Source organism: Gordionus sp. m RMFG-2023, chromosome 2 (assembly GCF_954871325.1).
Source record: "Gordionus sp. m RMFG-2023 chromosome 2, tfGorSpeb1-WG-v2, whole genome shotgun sequence".
Taxonomy (NCBI): domain Eukaryota; kingdom Metazoa; phylum Nematomorpha; class Gordioida; order Chordodea; family Parachordodidae; genus Gordionus; species Gordionus sp. m RMFG-2023.
The window spans coordinates 8,483,300-8,505,632 of record NC_088776.1 but is presented as its reverse complement, the minus strand read 5'-3'; the positions used below and the strand labels follow the sequence as shown (position 1 = coordinate 8,505,632).

General features: G+C 25.3%; 1 protein-coding gene across 1 annotated transcript in view; it reads right to left on the bottom strand.

The window, feature by feature from the left end:
• Positions 1 to 21,205, bottom strand: part of LOC135925091 (uncharacterized) — a 45,824-nt gene extending 24,619 nt beyond the window's left edge. The window contains exon 1 of the mRNA XM_065460266.1: positions 21,168 to 21,205. The gene's annotated coding sequence lies outside the window, so the exon portion shown is untranslated. The remainder of the gene's footprint in view (positions 1 to 21,167) is intronic.
• Positions 21,206 to 22,333: the final 1,128 nt, after the last annotated feature.

The window sequence follows — 22,333 nt, the reverse complement described above, 5'->3', positions numbered from 1 at the left end:
CAAAGACTAGTGTTTATAGCCCGATTTGGGCCGATTTTTAAAACGGCCCGATTAAGATTTTAATGAAAATGTTATGTAAGCCTCGAGATTTGGCAAATAGAGGTCCAAGCTTTTATGCCACTTATGAGCGAAATCTCCAGGCTTACATAATGGTATTTTGACTCTAATCCTAATCGGGCCGTTTAACATCACTAGCTGCTACGACTTTAATAATGGGTTTTCTTTAAAATTTTAATGTCTTTTTTTCCCAAAGTATAAACAGGTTTTCTTTTTGAGTAAATTGCTATAAAAATATCTGCGGACGACGGCCGTAGATTAAAACGAATTCGGCCATCCTAAATCGCGAAAAGCAGGGGCACAACAATCAAAATTTGGCGGCCCATAATATTGTTTGATTTTGGCGGCTTCGTGACAATATTTGATATATTTTTTTTATTAGGATATTTATTATACTATCATTAAAAAAAGTTGTACGACTAAATCAATTCTCGATTTTCAGCACAAAAAATTTATGAATTTGAATTTTGGCAGATTTATAGCTGAACCTTGCACAGATCATCCTGATTTTATAATTTTTTTCTTACTATGGCCCGACTCAGATCTTGACAAGATTTTGAATTATTTTGTTTCTTTTTAGGCTATTTCTAAAAAAAAATTTGAAAAAAAAATTTTAAACTTTTTAAATGAAAATTATAAAATAAATAAACATCATTTTATCAAAAAATAAAAAAACATATCTAAACATATTTTTTTAAAGGTTTCAAATTTCAACAATTTAGAATATGATTTCATTTTTAAATTTTATCAAAGTTTTGAAACTTTTCAAAAAAAAAAAATTATTTCTTTAAAACGTTAATAATTTTTCTGCTTTCCTAGAAGAATAGTATTTTTTTCTTAGTCTACTCATTTTTTTATAGACCTTTTTCTAAAATAAAAATATCTTTGTAATTTCTAAATTCAAAGCCAAAATTGCCAATGATTTATTTATTAATAATATTAAGGATTCAATTTATTTTAAGAATTGATCAAAAATAAATATTAATTTAATTTATAACAATGGTCGTCAATTTGTAGTGTAACTTTAATTTAAAAATATCTTTATCTATTTTGGGTGGGAAATTTTATATTATAACGATGACAAAGTGTTTTCTTTTTTTTATAAATATTGAAATTAATTATAAATACGGAATATTAAAAATATTATATTTATACCTATATTCTCCTCCTTTTTTTTATGTTAAATAAATATTAGCCTAACTTTTTCGATAATATGATCCCTCTAAAATGATGTTTAATCCCGTAAAAATAAATAAACCAATCGTAATTTTGGCTTCGCTAACTTCAAATCTGCTGTACAACATTTTAGTGCAATAGTGAAATAAAACCATATTTTCGTTGAAGAAAAGAGCCACTTTATAATACTTTGTACATGACAGGATGAAACTTTATAGAAGCTATATTTCAGGAAGTTTAAGTTTTAAAATATCATCGAAGTAGGTACAGAATTTTTTAATTCGCAATTAAGCTACTTAGAATGTCAGGCAATATTTGTTAGTAAGATTTAAATAATTTTTGAGATTCAAAACCTCTGTCCCACCCTCCTCCTTGCACGGGCCTGGCGTAGATATTAAATGGGGACTTCTTGGTCTCTTTTCCCTCTAATTGAATCGCTTTTGGTTTGCTTACTGCAAGTTTTTGAGTTTACATTCTTTTAAAATAATTTTTATTATACACCATTTTTTATAATAAAAGTCGTTGCCGAAAATTTTTAATTATTTTATTCTATTATTTTTAAAAATTATTAACTTATTGCTTTTTAAAATAATTATTGTTTATACATATTTTATTAAATATTTTGAGAGAAAGGGCAGGGTACTGGAAGTGTAAAGGGTATTAATAGCCTACACTTTAATAGATATTTGCGAAAATTTCTCACTAAAGAAAATATTCTGATGCTCCCCTCCCAACCCCCTCACATTGTCTTTCTCTAATTTATCAACTATTCAAATTTATTATATATGGTACCATTTGCACGGCCCGTCCAAGATTTGCTTTAAAAATTTGTTTTGCCGATCCAAGTTTTTTATTTTCAAGCCGGGCTCGACCCGAATTTGGCCGGGCCAGTAGGTCTCTGATATTTATATTGTATGATTTATAGAGCTGGGGGTGTATCTTTATTAAGTAGTAAAGTCCTAAGGAATCAAAGGGAGGGCTGAGGCAATTTGCTGAAAAAATATATTCGGATTTTATGACTCATCCATTTTGCCTGCTTTTTCACATTTTGCTCACTTTTTGTGTATGTTGCGAATAATTTGCATCTTTCGTGTCCTATGCATATTTTACCATTTTTGCATGCTGTGCACTTGCAAATTTTGCATTTGCCTACTTTATGCGTTGTTTTGCTGAATATTGCATCTTTTTCTCTATTGCTCTATCAAGCATGTTTTTGGATATTTTAAGAGCTTTGTCTTTTATGTTATCTTAGTGTAATTATTTGACTGGGTCTAGTAATTATTTGCATAGTTTAGAATTCTATGTATTTTTGGGGTCATTGTGCGAGGTTTTATAATGCAGATAATATTATAATAATCCAAACACAAATAAATCTTCCAATTTATAAATCATTCATCCTAAAAATAAACTATGATTATAGGCCAAAATTAAATTTACGTTTAAAACCCATTTGCAATCTCCTTGAATTTTTGTGTAAATTATTAAAATAATTTCTGAACAAAATTTTTTCTTTGTCTATGATTCAGTTTACGATGGATCGCTAACATGTATAAGTTAGCATACCATCACGTATTGCTGACTATATATTTTTGACACAAAAGAGGTGAAAACCTCTTTCTACGGCAATGTGTTATTTTTTCAACTTTAAATCATATTGGGAGCACGTTTTATAAATTTAAAAATCTGATTTTATCGGAAATGTATTCCAGCATGTTAAGGATACCTATCTTACGAATTGTAGACAATATTGCCTTTTGAGTCATTTATAATTTATATAAAAAATATATGGAAAAACTTAAGTTTAAAAGTTTATGGCAAAATTGTCTGAAATTCCGAGGGTAGGTACTCTAAACATGAGAGAATGCATTTCCTGTAAAATCAGATTTTTAAATTTAAAAAACGCACTCAAAAATGATTTAAAATTGCAAAAATAGCACAATGTCGGAAAAAAAACATTGCCACTAACATAAACATTAGGTAGTTATAAGGTAATCAATACTGCCAGTTATAAATAGAATATTTTATTTCATTTAAATTTAACAAAGATTAGTGCTAGCTATTTATTTTATCTTTCTCTTTTTCCAAATTTTCATATCAAACCTTTGTTTCTTCCAGGAAGCTGTTCGTATTAGAAAAATGAAATTGCAACCAATTTGAAAAATAGAACATCCCTTGAATCTTTATCAACTTATGTGTCTGTAATTTAAATAATAACAATCCATGGTTTAGTATATTTCTGCAAAGCCGTTTATTGATATGATTCAATTTAACTTTACTTTCAGATAACCAAAAATCTTATAAATAATATAGAAAAAAATATATAATCTTTAAATTTATTTCTTCAGAAGGGGGAGGCAGGCAGAACGAACTTTCAAATAACACAGACCCTTTCAAAAGAATACAAACTTATGTTTAAAATCACGTGATTTTCTTATTTCCAGGTTAGGAGGCCTGGGGTCACATTGGTCCTTCTAATATCAATTGGTTTTAGAGCGTTGTAAAAAAAAATAATATTTTGCTAAGAAACCTCGTGTCGCGTGCCAGAACTTAGAAAAAAATAAAATAATCTACGTCAAATTGAGTTGTTATGGAAAACATAATCTAAAATAAATCAAATATCATGTGCCCTAAAAATATATTTAATTTTAATTCAAGTCAAATCAAATCAACATTTTTAAATTTAATTATTATCATAATACTTTAATTATTTTATTTTGCGAATTCATTTTATTTTATTTTCTAAAATAAAATAAAAATAAAATATCGTTTTTCATTTTCATTATCCAAAAAAAGGGAATATTATTTATTGGCTTAATATTTATTATATAATCATTTTTTTTTAAAACGTTTCTAAATATTGATAATTATATCTGTAATCACTATAAAAATGTGATAATTATTATTTTTTTACTAAATCAAGTATTGTCTAATAATTTAATTTGGCTTACTTATATTATAGGAAAATAATTATTATTTTTTTCCTATCAATTTTAAGGAGATACAATTCAAATATCAATATTTATTACTCAATCTACAGAGCAGTTACAAATATTGAGTTCAGGTCTTAATAATTCTTGTTTTATCTTTGTTAACAATCTTAAAATTATGAGAACAAACTCGAGACATAGGACAGGTCGAGGTAATTAGATGGCGAATTTTGTTCAGTAATCATTTCCGAAATTTATTAGTTGTCCTGACATAGATCTAGAGGTAAATTGTTGTCGTTTATAAGATAAATCCTTTTGCCCAACCCGAAGCCCAAATATAGATCAAACCGTGATATCAAGAAGTTAAAAAAAATTTCTTCGTCAAGCCCATAAAATTTGTATTTTTCAGAATAAAGTTATATAAAATTTATAGAATTTTCAGAGGTCGTTTCATGTAAAATGATATAGGTTTTATTAAATTTGCTGATTTAAAATTTTACATGATTCTTCTTAGTCAAACTGGTTGGACCTACTTAGGGATCAAAAAATTATTTTCTCTTACCTAACCTATACGGTCATTCCCATTACCCGATATATAGTGTATAAACGCATTAAAATTTGAACTATTTATTTCCTATATAAATATCAGATTTGTCGTTTAGAAATAGTTAAATAATTTGTCTTTGGGTAAAAAATATTTATTATAGTGTTTTCCCAATTGCTCATTAATATAATTTACTTAATTACATAAAAGTTAAACAAAATTTATGTATATCGTTTTAATTATCAAAACGCTACTAAGCAATAAAATCAATATCTTGTTTTTTTTAAAGATAAAATCCCCTAAAACTATTTTATTATAGTTAAAAAAAAATTTAATATTTTTTTAATTTTAAATAAAACTCATTTGACATTTTTTAATTTAATAATATTATTATATATTTTTTTTTAGAAAAATTTTATATTTTTATAATAAAAAATAATCATTTTGAAACGAAAAAGAATAATGATAAAATAAAACTACAAAAATAAAATAGTGTTTTTGTTATTTAGATAATAAATTATATTAAAAAAAATATTAGTTTTAAAAAAACAGCAGAGCCTAAAGTTATAATAGTATAATATATAATATAAAATAAAAAAATATATAAAGTTGAAAAAAAAACATTAAAATTATAAATAATTTATATTTATTGATAATTATTGATTTAAACAATTTTTTTTTGCTCAAAAAAAAAAATATAAGATTTATAAAAATTAAGGGAATAAAAAAGAGGAATAAAAATTAAAATTTAATCTCATTTTTAATAATAATAAAAAAATAATAATATTAATTCTTTATTATTTTAAAGAAATTCTTAAATATACCAAGCAAAAAATAAGTAAAAAAGGCTATTAAATTAAAAACAAAGTTTATAAAAATAAATAATATTTATAAATTTTATGGGTAATAATAATTATTTAATAAAAATACTAATTCTTTATTTTTATATATTTATAAAAAAAATATGTTCGCTTTCGTAAATTGTAAGTGATGATCAATAATTTTTATTTTATTACATTTCAAATACAATTTTGTGGAGATGCTGTTAAAAAGCTACTTTTGAACGTAGCTCCGCTACATTCAAGTTACTCAGTCGAAAAAAAATAGGGCGCTATAGATACTAATTTTTAAATGCAGTATCGCTACTTGATAAAATATAGCAGCCCCAATTATATATTTATTTTAATAATCTTAAATGAAAAGTATTAAAATTTGAAATGTAAATATTAAATTCTACACAAAAAACTCTTCCTTCTTTATTTTTGATAAACTATTGGACATAATTTTAATTAAGAGAAGAGTTTCAAAAGTTTTCTCTAGCAATGAACATTTTTTTGCTCTCAAAACATCCTTTGATTAAAATAAATACTCAACAGGAGAACTGTATGTGATAGATATATAATATTTTATAAAAAATAGATAACTCTAAATATAGCGGGTATCTGATGTTGATATCAAAAAATTAGTTATTTAATGTAATTTATAATGCTATTCTTCAACGGGAATAGCATAAAATTAAAGCGCAAGATTTTCGCAATTTGTTATGTTATTTTTTTTAAATTAACATATCTTTTATTGTAATAAATATAAAAATTATAGGATAAAGTTTGCCGTACACTAATTTTTTATTTCCAGACTTTGCATGAATTACATTATAATTAGTAGAGTATTAGTATCTTCTTTTTCTTTACCTTTGTTTATTAAATGTTCCTGAAAGAATTGAGCTTCTTTTAAAATTTCTATATAAAGTTCCGCCCCTTTGAAAGAAAGAAAGAAAGAAAGAAAGAAAGAAAGAAAGAAAGAAAGAAAGAAAGAAAGCTAAACAAAATATATAAATTTTAAATCTTATTTATGATTATGCATATAAAATGTAATCATTTCGTTTACAAGTTTTTAAATAAATGAAGGCATGAACAGGGTTGCCATGCCTCCCCCCATCAGTGGGAGTCTCCCACAATTTTTTAGTTTACCCACATACATCTCACTCCCACCCACAAAACTCCCACAATTCGAAATCTCCCACAATCTCCCACAAAAATCTCCCACAATTTTTTAATTTCTCACACAAATTTTTTTTTAGCATTTTAATGTTTTTAATATATAAATAATAATTTTGAGAAACAGTATTTGATTATTTTTATATTTTTAAAATAAATTTTAAATATTTATTCGAAAAATATGTCTAGTTCTTTTATTTTATTTTTCCGCTAATTTTAAATTCTCCATCCAATCCAATCCATTCGACATTTTCAAAATTTGAAGTTAGAATAGTATGTATAATTATTATAAATATATTTTAAATTTCTAGATTCTATAATTGCAGTGCTCCACTCCATTTTCATAGAAGAATAGAACTTTTAGAAGTGGATTACTTTGGTATTTCTGCAGCATAATTTAGTGAGCCTTTATTAAATTATATTCTTCTGATTGCAACTGCATATTAACAGCATATAGTAGATTTCCTATATGTAAAATTCCTAAATATACTTCTGCCATTTATTTTTGAAATTTTTTTCATTCAAATAGGACAGCTTTTATAATCTATTTATTTTTTAAAGGTTTGTAAAATTTTAAAATTCTACGATGGCGCGTATTAGGAGGAACCTGTCAACCAATATTATGCTGACTCAATTCTGTAAATACACTATGGTTTTTGCCAAATTCACTGAGGAATTATCAGATCAGAAAGCTGCCATGCAATTCATTGGTAATGCCAAATCTGCCATATTTACCATTATATATGGTTAGCTATGTCTTTGGATATTTCATATCTGGAGAAAATTTTTTTAATAGTTTTATTAAAATGACATTAATTTTGTTGAAATAGGGGAGGATCAAGGGAAATGTTTTGATATCTCCTTATTAGATCTGTTAGAATTGCATATGTTTGCACATCTTTCAAATCGTCAAGAATTGACCTTCTGGATTTATATCCTAAAACATTGTTGATAGCCTTGCTCATTTTGTGTTCTACAAAGTATACTTTTCATTTATATTAGTCGTTAAATATTATGGGGAAAGATTCTACCAACATTGAGATGTTGGAGTAATTCTCTGAATGTTGTACTGCATGATAGGTATTTACCATTTCCGCAACTGTAGTTGCATCTATATTATTTCTAATTTTTGAAGAATATTTTTGTTTTGCAATAGATGTTGATAGAATGCCCTGTACTGATTTATGCTTTGAAGATTTTTGATATATCAAAATATCATATTCCTTTCCCCCATTGTATTAACTAAATACTGTAGAACAACTTCCCCGCACTGATTATAAATATTTTTTACATTGTAAATTTAAAATTGTTTGTTTTTTTATAAAATCTTATTTATACATTTATTTTTTACATTGTAAAATTACAATTTTTTTATAAAATTTTATCTTGTTAACATTCTTTTGTAATTAAAAAAGATCGTTGGTTATTATTTTTAAACAAAATTAATATATTATAATAAATCAATATGTTATTTTAATAATAAAGATAGTACTCTAAGAAATTTTGTGTCGTACAGTAATTACCTATTTTGAAAAATAGTTGCGTATTTTATTTTGGAAAATAGTTACCTATATTTTATTTTGAAAAAGAGTTGGATATTTTATTTTGAAAAATAGTTGGCTATTTTATTTTGAAAAATAGTTGGCTATTTTTAAACAGTTACCTATTTTATTTTGAAAAAGAGTTGGAAATTTTATTTTGAAAAATAGTTGGCTATTTTATTTTGAAAAATAGTTGGCTATTTTATTTTGGAAAAAGTTAGCTATTTTATTTTAAATAGTTGGCTATTTTATTTTGAAAAATAATTACCTATTTTATTTTAGATTAGATTTTATATTTATAAAAAATAATAAGCGGATAGCTAAGTCAATTCTAAATCCCGGCCGCAGGCCGGGCCTTTGCGGGCCGAAAAATTTTTTTTAGCAATTTCTCCCACAATTTTTATATTTCTCCCACAAAATACCTAATTTCTCCCACAATTTGAATATTTTGACCTGGCAACCCTGGGCATGAAAGATATAAAAATGCACAAATTTATTTTTTTAAAAAAATATATCCAATTTATTTATTCAAATTATAAAAAAATAAAATTTATATTCAGCATTTTAAAATACTAATTGATTTTTTTTTTTTAAATTAGCTAGATACATGCTAATTTTAGTCATATAGTAGAAATAAAGCTGATAAATGAACTAGTTGGTTCGAAGTCGAATCTTTTCGCATGTAAATTAATTAGATAAGCAGGAAATACATTTTTATCCTATTCCATAAAAAATAATATTGAGCTGTATATCACAATTAATTAAGATTCTCTTCTGTCAAAATTATATCTGATCTGTAAAGGAAAAAGAGCTAATTCTATGGTTGAGAAAACTTTTATAATTTGAAAGAGAATGTTATCTTGGTTTTTTTTCTCTGACGTTCTGTTTAACAACCCCATGAGCAAGTATATCGTAGTACTAATCTGGATTTGAACGCATGGAGGATGGATATGAGTACAAATAGCAATGTCTAAAAAATAGTTACTCATACTTACTTATCCATCAAAATATATTATTAATAATTTTTAAAAGAATTCAAACTGGTTAGTAGATCTTTTTATAAGTTAGAGTGACAATCTTTTCAACGGTTCGGTTTGAGTTTTTCAATATAACGGTTAATACCGATTTGGTTTGGATCCCTCTACTTGTGTTAACCCTTTTGGTATTGCTGTTAACATTTATTTTTAAAAAAAACATAAAATATATTTTAAAATATATGATAAAATATTTAGCCCGAGAATATCGAAGGTAATCAATTTTAATGATGTTTCATGATAACTTTTATAATTAATGTTAAAGAAAACGTTTTCTAACAAGATTATATTTTACTAAAATATATTGCAGAAATATTATCTAATTCCTATTCTAAGCTGCTTATTTTCGAAACTCGTTGTGATTTTTTTTTCCCAAAGCTTATAGATTATTTTTTTGGGCCGACGTGAGACCTCATATTTGTATGACTGACGGGATCCCTAATCAAAGCAAATTTACATTGGTCTTCATAATAAAATAACACTGACATCAGAGACATAGTACTAGGCGAAAACTTTTAGTTAAGAACCATCATGTGATTTTTTAACTGTATAATTGACATTAAACTTTTATCAAGCACGTGTTTGTTTTAGGGCTAAGTCTTGGTTCGTAAAATATATAATTTTTCGGCCCGGGATTTTGAAAAAACTAATATACCACCCATTCTAGGTAGCATGATTGTCATATCTCATAGGATAGAAAGTGTTAATTTTTTAAATTTGTACTATTTTATTATTTTAAAATATAAAAATTTGAATTTAAAAAAATCGATTATTAAATATATATTTTTTTAAATAAAAAAATGAGTTCGTTTTTTTAAGCTAAAACCATTATTTGTATTACATGTCATCGCTAAACCTTTTCCCTTTATATGATATTTCCGCGAATATACTCAGCCAAAAACATAATTTGTATTTTACTATTTATATTTTTTTCAATTTATAAATATTTTTATTCATTTATCTTTAAAACATGTAAACAAAATATATAAAAAAAAGAATATATATATATATATTAAAAGTGAATGTATATTTTAAAAATATCGATGGCTCTAAAAAGAGCTTATAGTAAAAATGTTCCTAAAAAACAGGTATAATTATGTTTAAAAATTTCTAATTGGATTATATTAGCATAAGCGTGGATGTTTGCTATTTGAAAATTCAGAACCAGATGAATTAACATTACCATGGCTCAAATATAATAAATACTTGACAGTAATATCCTATATTTAAGGAATTAATTCTATCTTTACCCAATGTATAATGTGTCTGAAAAGTATAAAATCAGTTTCAAATGTAATCAGTGGTGTAGTCAGAAATTTACCCTGAGGGGGGGGGGGGGTTGAATTGGTGGGGGGGGGGTGTCGCTTCTAGACTCCCTTTTACCCAGACCGGGTCCATCATATAAAAAATTATTATATTATATATAATTGATATTTCACTCCGTTAAAGTTGGCTTTACAAAAAGAAGCACTAATACTAAAATATGACAATGTTTTATGTGTTATTAGTGTCTGACTTTATCCAGCATAGTAGCTAGTATCAAGGGAAAAATCATTAGTAACAATATTTTGGTCAATCTTAAGATTAAAAAGCCACTGAAAGCATTTATTCTCCCAAATTTTATCAATGATTATGCTTAATTGTATTGTATATTAATTTAATCTGCGTTTGGTATAAAATATTTTATAAAAAGAAAATTGCCCAAATGGGTATCATGCTAAAATGGAAAAAATAAAAAACTATATTTATTTAATGCCTGACTAGTACTTTTAATTCCTCATTCAAATATAAGGACCACAAAAAAACTTAATTATAAACGAAATTAAAACTACGATATTACGTTAAAACCGTTAAGTGAGCCACGCGTTTGGAAACACTAATTCTGAAATTGATCCACTGATTGTAATATTTATCATTTTATATAATATAACTACTATAAGTAGCCTGTTAATAATTTATTTTAGATTGTTGTATTTTATAGGCTTATTAAATTATTATGATTATTATTTATTTTTTTTAATAAATACATATAAAGTAAAAATCATTAAATTAAATATATAATATATATATAGTTATTTATTTTTTAGTGTGTAGTAATTATTTTTAAGTTTTTACCAAAGGTTTTATATTTTAATTGTTGAATATAATTTAAAGTATTATAAATTTATATATTTTATAAATAATTAAGTTTTATATGATATATATAAAAGTATTTACATATTAAAAATTAATAACAAAATGTTTTTTTTATATAAATAAAGATATTTTTCTACTATATTATATTGTATTTATTAAAACTATTAATTTTAAATACAGCCATTCAAATTTATGTTTAACACCACCGTACAAATATAAATAATAATTACTTTTAAAATGTCTTAATTTATATTACATAGTAAAGCAAATTAGTATAATATATAAAGTGGAAATAAAATTAGATATTATCTTAAAATATCGAATTAAATTTTTATCTTAGAAAATGGAATTTTCCCAAGTTCTTATTGATATTAGGTCTTATAGATTTTAAAATTTTAGGTGTTAGGGAGCGGGATAAGATTAAGGATAGAAGAATTATCCAGGAATCTATATTTTTTTACTTTTTGACCTATTAGATATCAAAGAAGTCAGAGTTCCAATTAGACGGGAATGAAGTAACGCACAGCATATATCAGGTGAGTTTTTTATTGTTGTGCCAATACGTTAAAAAAATATGATCAAGATACTTATCATGTAAAGGCCTAAGGGCTCTATAATATTGAGAAAACTGGTGCAAATCAAAGATTTACCTAACAACTTTTTAAGATTTTCGTGGCGCGAAAAGCTACGCTGAAGATGAACAATGTCTACTAAAGGTGTCTACCAGCTTGCTACAGACAGCACAAGTGTTCAATAGAAAAACAAAATCCTGTATGGCTATTTAGAACTCGTCGTTCATGATTAACATCTCATTTCCCCTACATAATTAGTATTTTGAATTTCTAAATATTTGAAGATTATTTAGATCAAGGAGATAAACATAGTTTTTAAAATGCATATTGAAATGACTATGAAGCTCTTTAAATGGCTGGAAATGGGTTATAAAAGAAAATATTTTAAGAAAAAGGCAAAAAAGATAAATTGATAAATATTTCTTTAAATTAAATAAATATTTGAATTTTAAGTGAAATATTTAATTTAATCATAATTTTTTTTAAATAATAGTTATCATAATAATAATATATAATTAAATTTATTCTATTTGTATATTGTAGAATATTTATTTATAAATGAAACAATTTTATGATAATATATTATTTTATAAATTATACCATTAGACTACATCAAGAATTGATTGGTAACTTTCGCGATAATTATTTTATTTCTTAATCATAATTGAAAAAGCACATACGATGTATCATCAAACCAAGATTCATTCGCTCCGCATATTCATTACTTAAAAACCGGAAATAACTCGTAAAAACATTTATAAATCTAAGCCTAGCTTTCATAATAATATATGGAAATTGAATCCCGGTAGCAGTGGTTCAATATTACAAATAATATTTTATACCATACTATAAAAACCTAGTTGAAAACGATATTATTTGTATTTGATTCTTTTAAATGAAGCGAATAATTTACTATTTATTAAATTTGTTTAGTATTGTTAAACGACACGATTCTAGAACAATATTACGCAAGGATGAAAATTTTGGTCATAGATGACACAAAGGTTTGGACATCATAGGGGAAAGAGGCTTAGGCAATAATGCTAAAATATTGAGTTAGCCGTTTTTAAAAATTGGCTTAAATTGAGCCGTAACACCCTAAATTTGTTTTACACGATACTTTTTTTTTAAGACCTACTACAGAACAAGAAATAAATATAATCTCTGTAAAAGACAAAACTTAAATTTTGAAAACTATTTAAGGAGTTATATTTTTTAATAATAAGTTTTTTTTTAAAGCGCCGAGTTTTTTTGATCCTACTTAAAATAAAATTTGATTCAGGGCCCGTTAAAAAAAATTAAATAGGTTTAAAAAAGTTTTTACGATTTTTTTACTTATTTCTTTTTATAATGAATTGAAATTATATACACAGTAATAAATAGTGCGAAATAAATTATTTTGACGTTCTCCGTTGAATAATTTAAAATAAACCGATTTTTATAAAATAAATTTAAGCCTTTTTATAATATTATTATATTTTTGTTATTTATAACAAATTGTGACACAAATATTATCTATATTATTATTATTATTGTATAAATATAAAATTTATTATTTCATATATAAAGAATTCTATTAAATTATATAGAATTAATCAATACAATATTATTAAATTTTTTTTTACCGACTATTTATATTTAATGATTTTCTTTTGTTAAATGATAATGGTATAAATATTATAAATATAAATAGATCTTTTTATCATTTCATATATTTTTTTTTACTTATACAATTATCCAATTTAAAATATAGAAGAATATGTCTAATCAGGGCTAACAACCAATTCCCAGCTTAAATCAAATTTTTTAATTAAATTAAATGCGAGAACGCCCAATATTTCTTAGTGGTTTAAGGAAATAGGTAATAAATTTAACTTGAGCAAAAATAGCCTGTTTATTAAAAAAATAATCCTAATTATTCATATTCTTATTTCATTAATGGTATAGCATACCATTATATTAATCTAACACAGTTGCGAAGGCCCAGGAGGTAAAGTTTTTGGCATTATAGGACTACGTCTTGAGTCAGGAATTACGCACGAATAGTGGGTTTGAGCCGATTTTTAAAAAGGGCTAACTCAATATCTTAGCCAGAAAAGTATTATCCGAACCTCAAGATTTCTCTAATAGATGTCCAAACTTTTGTGCCATCTATGATCAAAATCTTATGCCTTGCGTAATATTTTATTTGAATAAATTATTGAGTTCACCGTTTGAAAAATCGGTTCAAATCTAGCCGTTAAACATCACTACCTACGAAAATATGGATTGAATTATCTACTATTCCTATTAGTAAGAATCAAATAACTTATTGTTGGTATTGGCACGAATCGAATAATATGCTATTTGTATTCCATTCGTACAAAAAATTATTATTCAATTCCAAATGTTGTTCTTTTTTTAAAAAAAAAATCATGATATTATAAAATCTGTAATAAATGATACGATTCCAATAAAATTATTGAATCCACTAGAGTTCAAATGCAAATATATTGAATTTTTGAAACAAATTTCTATCAACGATTATGCAACAATAGTGATAAATTGAAAAAAGTGAATTTATAAAAAAAATAAAATCTAAAACAATACACCTGAATTTAACTTCACTATCCAGTACTTTATGCATAAGATCTCAGTTAGAGATGAGAACCGGCCCTGAATTTCGTATTTTTCCTGAATTTAAACCCGGATTTTTTTTTAAAAGTTGAGGGTTCAAGAGTTCTGGACAATGTTGTTAATTGGATCGATTTTTAAAAACGGCCCGTTTAAGATTTTAGCCGAAATAATATTTTATAAGCCTGGAGATTTTGTTCATAGGTGACAGAAAGGTTTGGTTGGACCTCTATTTGCCAAATCTCGAGACTTTTATTATATTGGCTAAAATATTAATCAGGCTGTTTTAAAATAATTGACCGTTTAACAACACTAGTTCCTAGTGTCAGAAAAATTTTTAAAAATTATCATTGAAATTTTTTTTCTTTAAAATTCATGAAAAATAAATTTAAAAAAGTGGGATCTTTTTTTTATCTTATTTCTCTTATTTTTAAAAATTTTCTAGTTTTTCTATTTCCATTTTATAGTTAATATTAAATGATACTTTATTAGATACGATTATTGAGTTTGAAATATTTCTATATATATTCTATAGGCAAATGTGAAGTTTTGAAGATTATTGGAATCTAATAAAGGTCACTAGTGTATTGAAACCTCTAAAAATAACAACACTAAGATTGCAATCAACAATTCTGTTATCTTATTTCTATGGCATATGGGTTAAATGCCTATTTGATTTAGAAAAATAACTAGTTCTTTTTCATATAATATATTAGAAAGCATAAAAATTCGAAAGCAAAGCTATATGCCTCTATATATTTAGACTTAGACCCTCGATATCAAGTTCTATAAATTTTAAGATTAAAAGATGGCTAACGCCATCTCAAATAATTATAGCACTCCATTTTTTACAACATATTGGAAGCCACTACCACTTCTAACGGTTGTATAGATAATAATGATAACAGCGTTGATTACTTTGAAAATTTACTTTTGGATAGAGGAAAAAAAATGAAATTATCATCAGATAAAAAAGGAGGCAAAAATTCCTATAACACCTTTTATCGAAAAGTTCCCACAGGTTAAATAAATAAGGATTCAAATTTTTTTAAAATTCTGGAAAGAAAATTTTTCAATATACAGAGGACTATAAATTCTATCTATAATCGTCATGGGTTGTACCAGCGAAGTATACGATAATTTATAATGTATAATATTTATTTTGGGTCAGCGTAGAACGTACACTTTTTTCGTAATACATATTGCCAAATTTTTCTTTGAAACTTAAAGATGATATTATAGAAAATGTTATGATTGTGCGATTAAATAAAGCATTTAGAATATAAATTATAAATTTATAATTTTTTTCCCGAACCCTAAAAAATTTTTATTTATGAACCCGAACCCTTATTTTGTCAAAGGGCCTTTCCTAATTTCAACCTATTCAAAAACGAATACTAATTATTCGAAACGATATTCGATCTTTTTTCTTTGAATGTTTATGCATGTTATAATAATAAAATTTCCGCGATTTATTAGTCTTTTAAATTCAAAATAAAATAACCTAATATTTAGAAATAAGTTCCAACTATTCGACTAAATAACGAATATTCCATTTTATACAATGCTGGACAATAGCGAATACTTGTATTTAAAATTATAAATACAAATACTTTTTTTGTATTTGTATTTAGTATTCATTTGAATATTTTAGAAAGTATTTAGTATTTATAAATTAAATGTTAAAATAAATGAGGAATATTTTGTATTTAATTGCGATTTCATTATTTTCAGATGAATACAAAACACAAATACATTTATTTTTTTATTAATGAATATAATATAGAATTTAAATCCACTTCTATTAATAAATTTTTAGCCCCAATTAGCGAAAAAATTAACATCTTACTATTTTATTTTTAAAACGAGTATAACCGACAGTGAAACCAAAAATACAAGTTTTTGGAGACAGTAATTGAAGAAAGGGAGTTTATAAATGCTATTAAGTTTATAAGATATTTTTGTAAACGGTAACATCCTCTAAATATAGTTTGATAATTTTGTATGGGATTTTTTTTCTCAAAATATCAAAATCCTAAATGATCATCCAACAATTTCATTCTCCATTAAAAAGTAAAAGCTTTAGCTATCTGCGATCCCAGAATATTCATATCTGCGCCAGAATTTTGGCTCAGAAATTTGCAGATCAAATATAGGCGGCGCCCGCTCTGCTACATGCCAAAATAGTTGTTAAAGTTAGCCATCGCGTAAAAAGAGAAGATTAAAGGGAAATGTTTTGAATAATTTTATGAAACATAAATGATATAAGGGAATATGTATAATTGAGGAAGAATATGTGATATTCATTTCCATTTATCATGTCGCAAATTGTATATATTATAGTCAATATTTTTATTTATACTTTAATAAAGGATGGTTTAATGTTAAATATGAAATTTAAAATATATATATCTTTTTATTATTTTTATGTTAAATTTTAATTTATTATGCATTTACAATTCACATTACATAATAAATGAATAAAATAAAATAGATATCAGAGACCTGCAGAGATACCATTTGCACCACCCGATTTTTTTTAAAAATATTATATTTATTTTTAATTTTTATAAGCTGATAATGGCGATTTATAATATTTGGTTTTAAAATATACGGCCCGGCCCAGGTAAAAGTTTTTAACCCCAGACCTGCCCGGGAATTCAAAAAAAAATTTCTTTAGGCCCGTCCGGATACATTTAAAAAATTAAAATATAGCCCGGCTTGTATACCCATAGGTTTTCGATAGATTTAGAGTTAGGGGAGGTGTAAAATAATTGACACATAACTTATATAATAAATGGAAGTTATAAATATAATACGAATGATATGAATAAAAGAACATACAATACAAAAAAATTATAAATTTGTTATACTTTTCGAGGTAAAACATATAAATAAATAAATAAAATTAAACAGAAAATCTTCAATCATTTTTAGTTGTTCTTGGCTTAAAGATTTTCATAAAAAAATATTATCTTTATTGAATCGAATTTTCCTTTATATCATCATTTATATTATAATAATAAAATAATAACATATACATAATATATCTTCTTACATATAATCCATAATTTATAAGTTTATAATATAAAATGATCTCTTTCAAAATAAAATATAATAATTAAAAAATTTTCATTTTCAATTCATAATTTAAATCTTCAAAGATTGTTATTTTTATATTATAATTCCTAATAAGTTGTGATTTAAATAAAATTTACAGTCCACCACATTCCACTCATTTAATATAGTGATTAATTATTGAAATGAATATGATAGCCCTACAAATGGTCCTTATACCTTGTTAGTGGAAATAGATGTAATGATGCTTCTCAGGCGCGTATTCAGGAATTCGTTATGGGGTTGATAAATAAAACATTTTTTAAAAATTATTCTAGGAGTTATTTAAGAATATCTTAAGTAACTATAAAATATTGACAATATCTAATACACAAATCTAAATAATGGTAATATTAAATATATAAATTGTCATATGAATTACTATAAAATAAACGCCTCGAAAAAGAAATTTGTAAAAAAAATGTATAAACTTAAATTATATTTTTTAAATAATGTTGGAAATAGAGATTAATGCATAAAAATATTCTTAAGAATTATCGCATATATATAAACTTACAAAGTATTTATGAAAAAAAATATGGTGTATTAAAAAATAGGGAAAAAAAATATAATTTAAGAAGTATATTTATTTATAATATGAAATTTAATCTTCAGGTTCAGGATTGAGCTAATTTTTCAATGATTTGATCACTATTTGGTATTAACTCCCTATGTATATTAAGAAGGGTAGTAACTACTCAGTAGTATTGTTAAGACTCGATTTGAGTAATATTTAAAAACGGTTACTTCAATATTTTATCCAGAAAAATATTACCCAAAGCTGACCATTTTGTGGGCATCTATTAGTGAAATCTAGATGCTTAGGCAATATTTTCTGACTAAAGAGTTAGCCTTTTTTAAAAATCCTCAAATAGAGCCATTTAACTACATTACTCTTCAGGCATGTTTTTATTCTTGTTAAAGATGAAAATGTTCTTTCATTGGTAGAAATATTAATCGACAGAGATGCCAAAATATATATTAATTTTAATATATTTAAAAATTAGTCTAAAATGTTTTTGAAATTATGCGAAGTATCTATTGCATTTTATAGAGTATATTATCAATCATATTTAAACCCTTTTTTAAATACCATAGTCTGCATTTAGCTATTAATATATCATGGAATATTTTAACATCCTCACAATAAATAAATTGATTTGGAAAGATTCTGCGTAATATAGGCAGATTTATAAGTGCTGCGATTAATCAAGAACCTTTCATTCATTTGAGTTATAAAAGCATCCAAGAGAGGGGTAAAGATTCATAGTACCGACCCTAAATATTGGAATGATGGCTTGCCTTGCTGCGAGTCAAAGTTGACAAACATTAAATTAGATCACTGATTTTGACTCAACAATGAAATATAATTTAATAAAACCGTCATCTACAATTGCCCTTATTTCCTTAAGCTCCAATATAATGCTATCAAAGCAATGGATTTTTTTAAAAATATTTAACCTTCGTTTTGCACTAAAAAAGGGCATGTAGTTGGAAATTTTAGAATGGTACCTAAATATAATGCCAAGGAACTTGAAATCGATGTTAATTCATTGATTAAATTAATGGCCTATTTTTTTCAGCTATGAATGTGATAAATGTAAATTGGAATATAAATGCGATTAGAGATAGGAATGATTATTATTAAAATATAAATTAATAATCTTAAAACAGTTATATTTTTGAAAAATATTATAGCCGGCCTTCGATATTTTTAGGCTTGGGGTATGTGATACTATAAATATTTATGGAAGTAGAACTTAGGCTGCGTCAGCCGACTTCTGCATCACCATAAGCCAATGATGATTCTACCTGTTAAAATTAGCATCTACCCTCTATCCCCTCCTACCAAATCAAAATTGGCGAAAAGATAGTAAATCAAAATTACTCCTCTCCAATTTCATTCAAATGACGATAGCTATATCATAACTACCTACCCATTACGATCTTGCGTCATACCCCCCCCCCCCCAGAGTAAAAATTTCTTTCTTCATTAACAGTTATATCAGTGATTTATTGAGCGTTGCAATTTACAAAACGAGCGATTTTAAAGATTACCTTTATAGTACAAAATGTCTTACCAACTAAAATGTTTTCGGATGAATATATCAAAATATTTTTCGCAATACATTATCGTAAAACGGACGCTTTTAAAATTTAACATTGAAATCAATCGATAGAACGCTCCAGTTATGGGCAGTTTTATCTGGAATACTTCATGGCTAAATTGTCTGATTTTCATAGGGTACGTAGAGTAGTACTTTAGACATGTTGGGGTACATTTCTGAAAAATTTGAATTTTTCAAATTCAAAAATCATCCACATAGATTATTTAAAATTTAGTAAAGATTTCGAATAATCCACACTTTGGAAGCACAATTCTAAAATTTGTACCAATGTTTCGTATATATGAGTACTTAAATCGGTAAAAAGACCAAAGGCAATAAAATTTTCTTAAGATTATAAAGCGATTGATAGTATTTATTCTTAAAATTTTATCAATATTTTATGCTTGATTATATATTTTATATTTTTCAACCTCGATTTCGCCAATTTTTACAAAACAGGTAAATCAAGAATAGGAAAAATATATTACCTAGGAAGTGTGCCAAATTTTACTGCCATATTTTTTACTTATAAAAAGTATTCTTAATAACACGGATGAATGTTTTCCCTTCCTTTTTTTATATAATATACCTTTACTATTTCGTTCAAAGTTTTCAATTAAATATTGCAAGTGCGAAATACAATGAGATGATGGAAATATATTTATGGTTAAAAATTTAAATATTTTGATTAAAAAATTTTATATAAATATTTTTAGGTTTCTTTAGCATTATTTTTATTATAATTATTGTAGTATGCATTATATAATAGTATAATATAAATTAATCGATAAATATTCAAATCATGATTCATTCTTTGAGGTATAGTTTTAATTGAATATTGGCTTTAGACAGAATTGGATAATACTTATATCTAAGATACAAAATTCTTTCATTTATAATTTTTGCAATTTTTTTTAAAATATTATTTCCTGTATATTTTTTTTTGAGGTGATTTGATTATAATCTTTATTTAGATAAAACTATTTAAAAGCTATAAAATTTAAAAAATAATATATATTATAATATAATTAATTAACAATATCGACTATTTGCGTCCTTAAAAAGTAGGCGTAGATATGTCTTAATATTTTAAATTGAATTTTTTGTCTTAAAAAGGAATTCCTTCGCCTTGGTGAAATTTCTGATTTTGAGGCCTATGGTTTTTAAAAATGCTAAAGTTTTAGGTGAAAATGGCCTTTTGTAGAAATGACTATTGGGGTAAATATAAAATTGTCGAGATCTTTATATCTTATAATCTTTTTTGTTTCAGCTTAAGTTAAGAAATTTATATTGGTGTTAGAAGGAAAAGATGAGATACAAGTAAAATCGAAAATTAAAGATTTACCGAGGGCCCAAGAATTTGTAGTCATTCCGTCAGATTTTAATTCGTACGCTGGAGAGGGATGAGTTGGCTTAAGATGGTTAGGTATGTGAGCGGCTGTTAAACATTATTCAAGTGTGACGTATGTCACCATTGACTATACAAACAATTCAGTCCATATCGGCCATTCGAATCTACTGGATTATTACATTTGACAAAGGCTGGGCGATGTCACACTCTAGGCCTAAACCGATGGTGACTCTCAATTGTTCAACTGGTAAGAGATCCAAGGTTACACTAGGGAGTTTCTAGTCATTCGTGACCACCAAATTTGTATTCAGATTGGAAAAGTTATATATAGTAAAGGTGGATCGACTGATATGGTTGATAGGAAGTTGAGTATTAAGGGTGTGAAAAAGAGTTTGTGCATGATGATTGATAGGAAAGAAGGTTTGGGGGTATGCTGGCCTCCTACCTGTTTGTTCCATTAAATGGTCGATGGGATATGAAGTCGGAGATCAATGAGATTTATTAATCTGAATGATAACGCTAGAAGATTAAGTGATATGTAGAATGTGATAAAACAAAGTTTTAATAATACTAATGTCTGAGTTTGAGTTTAATTTTGTAATTTATTTTATGAAGATCAATTCTGAAAAATTTATTGTTAGTTCTTATCAACTAAAAAAATTAATATAAATGAATATCTTTATACCTAGAAATTACAAATTTGTAAATAAATGAAATTAATTTAATATGATATTAACTAGCCAGCTTATAATATTTTTGAAAATTCCTAATTTATTTCAAATTCTGATTTTTAATGACGATTTTATTTGTAAATCTTTTCTAGAAGAGTTCATGTGAACTCTCTTACGCATAAATATCTAATAAATCTCTTCTACAACCTTTAACTTAATCCATCAATGTCAGAAAGCAAAATTATAATGTATTTATTTTTGGCTCGAATCTTGCCCGGATTTTTATTTAGATATTAGAAATTTTGAATATATAAATTAAAAGATTTTGTAAAATAACCAATTGCTTTATCTTTATTAGTGTTGTTAATAAGCCCGATTCGGGTCGATTGTAAAAAACCGCCCGATTAAAATTATAACCAAAATAAACTTATGTAAGTCTAAAGATTTCGTAGCTAGCAGAAATGCTTGGACATCTGCCAATTATCGATG